The sequence below is a fragment of the Anguilla rostrata genome, chromosome 15 (genome assembly GCF_018555375.3).
Source record: "Anguilla rostrata isolate EN2019 chromosome 15, ASM1855537v3, whole genome shotgun sequence".
Lineage (NCBI taxonomy): Eukaryota > Metazoa > Chordata > Actinopteri > Anguilliformes > Anguillidae > Anguilla > Anguilla rostrata.
In genome coordinates, this window is record NC_057947.1 from 2,284,107 (window position 1) to 2,290,257 (window position 6,151).

General features: G+C 41.5%; 1 long non-coding RNA gene across 1 annotated transcript; it reads right to left on the bottom strand.

Moving 5' to 3' along the window:
• Positions 1-568: 568 nt before the first annotated feature.
• Positions 569-2,689, bottom strand: LOC135241196 (uncharacterized). Its single transcript, XR_010325927.1, has 2 exons — positions 2,094-2,689; positions 569-1,826 (listed from the first exon to the last, which is right to left on the bottom strand). It is a non-coding gene; the product is annotated as an uncharacterized LOC135241196 (long non-coding RNA).
• Between the last annotated feature and the right edge of the window lie 3,462 nt (positions 2,690-6,151).

Here is a 6,151-nt window from a genome sequence, read left to right on the forward strand (position 1 = left end):
AGGAGAGGGAGTTTCTGGGCCACTTTCTGGCTGTGTTTGAGAAATATGCTAATAAATAATTATTTTAAGCAGCTGTGTTAGTTTTGTCATTATTAAAAGGCTAAATTACATACTATACTTGCTGTAAACCTCTGTCCTCATAGAAGTAATTTAATCTGTTTTTCATGTTACAAAAGTACAGCTTTTTATCAAATATCAGTGGTTTGCATGTCGTGGCAACCAAAAAAAAAGGTAAATTCTAGAAGTTTTTAATTTGCTAATTAACCCTCCTGTTATATTGCGGGTCAAATTGACCCTTTTTAAAGTTTGAAAATCTAGGAAAAATACTTAAAATTATTTTTTCAGTATGAAACTTCTTCTACTGGCCTTAATTAGTGTAATCAACATTTTAAATGAAAATGGTTCATTTCATGTATTTGCAAACCCCCCCTGTATGGGGATTGACCCGGGAACATTTTTGCTGTACCTAAAAAATGAACAGAACAGGAGGGTTAAAAGATGTGTAACTTCTGATAAGCAACAAGTATTTAAATGAACAGATTATCATACTTAATTGGTCACAATCGAGTGAACTGTTAAAAACAATTTAATTATTGTGAAGAGAGGGACATGGACATGGATGGAGAGATGGAACAACATTTACAAACAATAAGCTATATGGCAAAAAAGTATGTAGCAAATAATGCACTACAGGGAAGGTACTATAAAAAATTTAGAAAAAATAAGCAAATTGGAAAAAAAAAAAAAAAAAAAAAACACATTTTATACTACATCAGAGCGCCAATAAATGTGGTCTTGCAGACCACCAGGACACACATCTGGGGCCGACACCTCCTCCGCCAGTCTTGCCCTCAGGTGCTGTCCCGGCATCTCCCCCCTAAGGATGGGCACTGGGTCAGGGTCATTTTCTGACAGTGGTCTTCTGTCTTCCTCCAGGACATCGTCAGCAGCCAGGCAGACATTGTGAAGGATAGCGCAGGCTGCAATAACCTTCGGTGCAAATGAAGGGTGCACCTCTAGGGATGAAAAGAAGATGCTCCTCCATCTGGACTTCATCAGTCCAAAAGCTCGCTCAATTATGGAGCGAGCTTTGGAATGATGCCGGTTAAAGCGGGCCTCCACCGGCCCCTGGACAGGCTCCCTGTAGGGGGTTATGAGGTGGATTGGATCCTCCAAGCAGGGATACCCTCCATCACCAAGCAGCATGTATCCACGGGGAGGATACAGCTGCTGTACATATATGGGGCTGTTCCGCAGGACCCGTGAGTCATGAACCCCGGGAAACCCACAAAGACATCCACGAATTTCCCAGAGAAGTCACAGACAGCCTGCAGGATAATTGATGGAAAAAATTTCCTGTTGATATAGCACTGTCCAGTGACTCCTCCGGGTGGCTTCAATCGTATGTGGCACCCATCAATGGCTCCCACAGCCTTCCTGAACGCTGAATGTCCTGCCAGCCGACAGAACCCCTCTCCAATGGCTTCCAGGTCTCCGGTTTCAAGGAGGTGTATGACTCTCGGCAGGATGGAAATCAGGTCATCTGCAATGGCATGGACCATCCTGTGTACTCTGCTGCGTGGGACAGCAAACACCTCTGACACCACACGGTAGGATGTCCCACAGGCCAGCCAGTACACAAAGGTGAGGACATCTAGTTTGTAGCCCCAGCCATGGTCCCTCATGTTGGGGAGCATTCTCAAGAGACTCCGGATTGCCCGTCTGGACAAACGAAAGTCTGGCTGGAGATCCTGGTCCTCATCAAAAAATTTTGTGAGGATCGGGACACTGACATTAATCCTGCCATACCTTGCAAGGCTTTCTCCCTAGAGAGAAATTGACAAAGTAAATAAATACTTTACGTTACTTCAAGGGGTCTGTCTTCTTTTTGTTTAGTACTAACAGTGGTGCAGATTGGAAATTTAAATGATGTAATTCTTGAAATGATACATGAAGAGTTTGTATAAAAGTAAAGTGATAGAGTGAATGAGTAACGCAATATGTGAGGTCAATGTTAGTTTTTTTGTAAGTTTAAGTATATATAATGTGAACCAGTGTAGCTAGCTAGCTAGCTGGCTATATTGACTACCTACATCGGTGCTGGCAAGCGCAACCCTTCTCAGTAATGCTCGTCTCCTTGCTGCCGCTCTCCGGATAGCCTGCCTTCGTCGGTTCCCGTTTTCGACGATCAGTCGCTGTCTCCTCACCACAGCCAATCTTTTCCCCGTTTCATGTGCAATGTACACCCCATGAAAAGTAGCATGACCATCACGAACATAATGGGCTCCATTTCTGTCGCCTAACTTACTGCATACCCAGTTGTTCACGCGCTGGTAAACAGCGCGAAAATAATGAACACAACACATGATTGTTTACAGTGCAATTGCAACTTCATTATGGGGTAGATTGTTCACTGAAAAACGTCGCCATCCGGTTCTGTTCTGACATACGAACGCTAGCAAAAATGGAGAATTCAATTTAACCGATTAGCTATGCCGATTAAATGTTGCTGATAACTGGTTATATCAGAGTATTTCAGTAACACAGCCTACTTATACAGTACCAATTCAGCTAGCGAACTAACGAATTAACATTATTCTCCTCGGGTCTACCATCTAAATTTCTCCGATAGTTACAGCTAAGATTGTGTCCCGTCTTGTGTATTTCAGGTTAATTGAAAAAGGCTCGTCCCTACCAAGCGGCCAAAACCAGACTTCGTTTTTGAAGCTCATTTCCTGGTGTTGTAGTTCCTGGTTGCTCACTAGCGCCACTACGGATGGCTCCAGTATAGGTGTTTTCATATCCGGTTTCCATGCAAGTCTACGGTACAAATGCGATCAAAATACAAAGTCAATAATTTTTTCTCACAAGAACAAATGGTCATAATAGGTGTATTTTATTCGTCTTATGACTGTCCATGGGTCGATTTCATGATTTATTGCGTCATTTGGGCACAGTGCCAATATTTGTTCTGGACCAATGAGGTACAGTTTGCGTCACTTCCGGATTACTGCAGAGGACTGAGCTACAGTAGGGGCTACAATCTGTGGTCACTGGGGTGGGAGGTGGCGTCTCTTGGCCTTGACATTGCGGCTCCGACCACGGTCCACCTGTGCGAAGTCAGAAAATGCAGGCATCCCATTTTGTAGTGGTTTCATTATAGCGTGTGCTATTTACAGCTGCACTAGACGACCATAAAATAATCCTCCTCTGAAGTTTTCCGGTAGCCGAGTCATTTTTACTATTTCCTTTAGCCCACTTAACCAAATAATTAGTTGGCAGAAAGCGTAATCAGCAAACGCTTATTTGCTATATGTGGTAGTCCAGTAGCCTATGCTAAAACAGTTCGCAACTTCGGCTACCAAGCCATTTGACTAGCTAGCTAACCCTAACCGGCAAATATTCCATCTGTCAAACGTGTTTGACGGCTTGTCAGTCGTGTACATTCCGTAAATGTCTACCTGGGCTATGCTGCACGAATGTGACAAAGCTAGAAGCTAGCAAGAAAATAATAATAATTAGAAATTAAATGTACATTGTTTTTGTCTTTATGCAACAGGTGGAAAACTTGCTCTTCAAAGTTCGTTGTCATATTTACACGCCTGTAGAGTAGGTTATTAAAATACTTGGTAGATTTGTTAATCACCGCTGACGGTGTTAATTTTTATTCGGTAAAAAGTGACTTGCGAACGATCGGTCAGCTAGCGTCACCCAGCAAGTAAACACCACAAACGACGATGGAGTAGTAGCAGTTAATGGCTCATTAACTGACTGTGGCGAAAACCTACCACGATAACTTGCTTGGTTAACAGCAGGTCTGCCAGACAGTTATATGAAAATTAGCCTTGTCAAATCACCAGTAGTCTACACATCTCTGATTGATTGACCATCAGTGCAGTCGATGTTCTTCCCCTGTAGTTCATATTGCTAATGCGTGAGCTAACCACGGATAGCTTACCTAGCTCACTGGCAAGCTGATATGCTAGCTAAGCATATTCGTTTTGCCGAGAAACATAAATTGAAGATAACTGAACATAATTGTATTATTAATGTCATACATACAACGTGATTACATGACACAGTACAGTCACGGATGGAAATTAAACTCCGTAAACATTTGATCGTATATTTTAAAACATAACGGCAGACAGTCAGCTAGCCTCAAGTTCGTTCTGCAATCGTTCGTTCAGGTTGATGGGCTTTTCCGCACCGGACTGTCAATCACATTGCAAAAATCACAAGACCGCTTAACTCTATGGTTTTGGCTCCAAATCGAGAACATGGCCGCGCCCGCCATTGAGCTTCAAAACGTGTTTTACAGACCCACGGAGAGGCAATGGGTGACGTCACAGTAGCTTTGTCCATATTTTTTACAGTCTCTGATCCCAACACAAAATAGCCTAATAGTCTCTGCGGGAGAACGAACTAAGGCGTATTTTAGTAAAACTGCAGTGCAGTTGGGAGAAAAGCAAAGAAAATGTGCCTCGTAACGAGGAAGGCAAAAACGGCGTTTAAAGGAAAATAAAGAATAAAGCTAAGTGGCTAGTAGGACCGAAGTCTTACTACTAATCAAAACAAAAAGCTATATTCAAAATTCTATACCTTTTTCCTTACAACACTTTTCTCTAAAAGAGCTTTTTACTTACCGGCTTTCGTGTAACGTGAGTAGGCACTAAAGAGAAGAATAGATCTGCCGTGAATTTAAGCTCTCTAAATCAGGTGCTAACAATCGGTCGTAATCAAAAGCAATCACGGAGCGCCCTCAGGCGGTCCTGAAGATTACCACACTCAGTTACCTGAAACAGCACTCAGTTTGCTCAACAGGGATAGCCTACTGAGTAGCCGATTAGCACGAAACGGCGCCGCACAACAAACGAAATAAGGAACCATGACACTAAGGGCGTAACCATGGTATAGACATTGAGGGGGTCCAATTTTTAAAAGTGCATTTCCCACAATTCTATGATATTTATATATGAAAATTCGCACATTTAGAACATAGTTTTGAGGACTGCATTGACCATTTGATTTCACATTTAAAGGAATAGTCTGTTCTCTGAACTGTCCTGTATCATGCTTGCTTGCTTGCTAGCTAGCTAGTTAGCTAACGAGGGTAGCACAAGAAAACAGACAGTAATTGAGTAATACCTAAACATACTAGCATTTTAAAAGCCTTTTTTTTTTTTTTTTTTTTAGAAAAGTAGCTTTATTAAAAAGAACGTGGTAGTTAACTTGTCAGCTGTCAATTAGTCTACCTCACGCCTGCTATATCATGCTGATGCTGGGAGTATTTTGTGAAAGTTGCAGCCGGTGCAACAAGTACGTTGTAAACATTGCCGGGGCGCCGTCCATCCATAGGGGTGCCCCAAATGAGGGAATGAAAAAAAAAGCAAGATTTTAAAAACTTTTACAATTTTTTACTAATACTATTTTAATATTATTATTTATAAATGTAACGAAAAAAAGTCCACAACAACATAACGACATAGCCAATTAAATAGGCCCTATTTTCTTGGTTGTCCGCGGCATCACCCCCTCAACCTCCCGGCTCTTAGTTAGATTTACCAGATTGCGGGGGATGGGCGAGTTATCTGAACTAGAGTGACGCTGACCTTGAAACGTGATACGATTAAGATCAGTAGCCTAATTCAAATATATCATGTCAAAAAACCAAAGCCCTCTGGTGCCCAGGGAATAAAAAGAAGAGAAGAGGAGGAAAAACAGGAAAAAGACAGCGGTAATGTGATGAATGAATAGTTGATCTTTTGCATAGTAGTTACCGTTGGCGCAGAGTGTATAGCTTACTTTGGACGATAGTAACGTTCGCTAATTTAATAGCTAGAGTTAACATCAGTTACTCCCACCTTAAATTCATTAGGGAAATATTCAGGTGTTTGGGAATAACCTACAACATAATTTTGAGAAATACACTTTTTCTTTTAAGTGTGCTGCACGAACCAAAACTGTCGTCGGTAGTTCTATTTGCTCCGTTGTTAAGCAAAAACCTCTGGTCGTTAATTCTATGAAACCAACGATTCTATCAAGAAAAAACAATTCCTTCTTGTTTTATACCATAGTACAATTAGCACCAATTTTGGTCATTTTTGTCATTAGCCTACATTATTTAAGAAAGCTACATGAAACCATAACT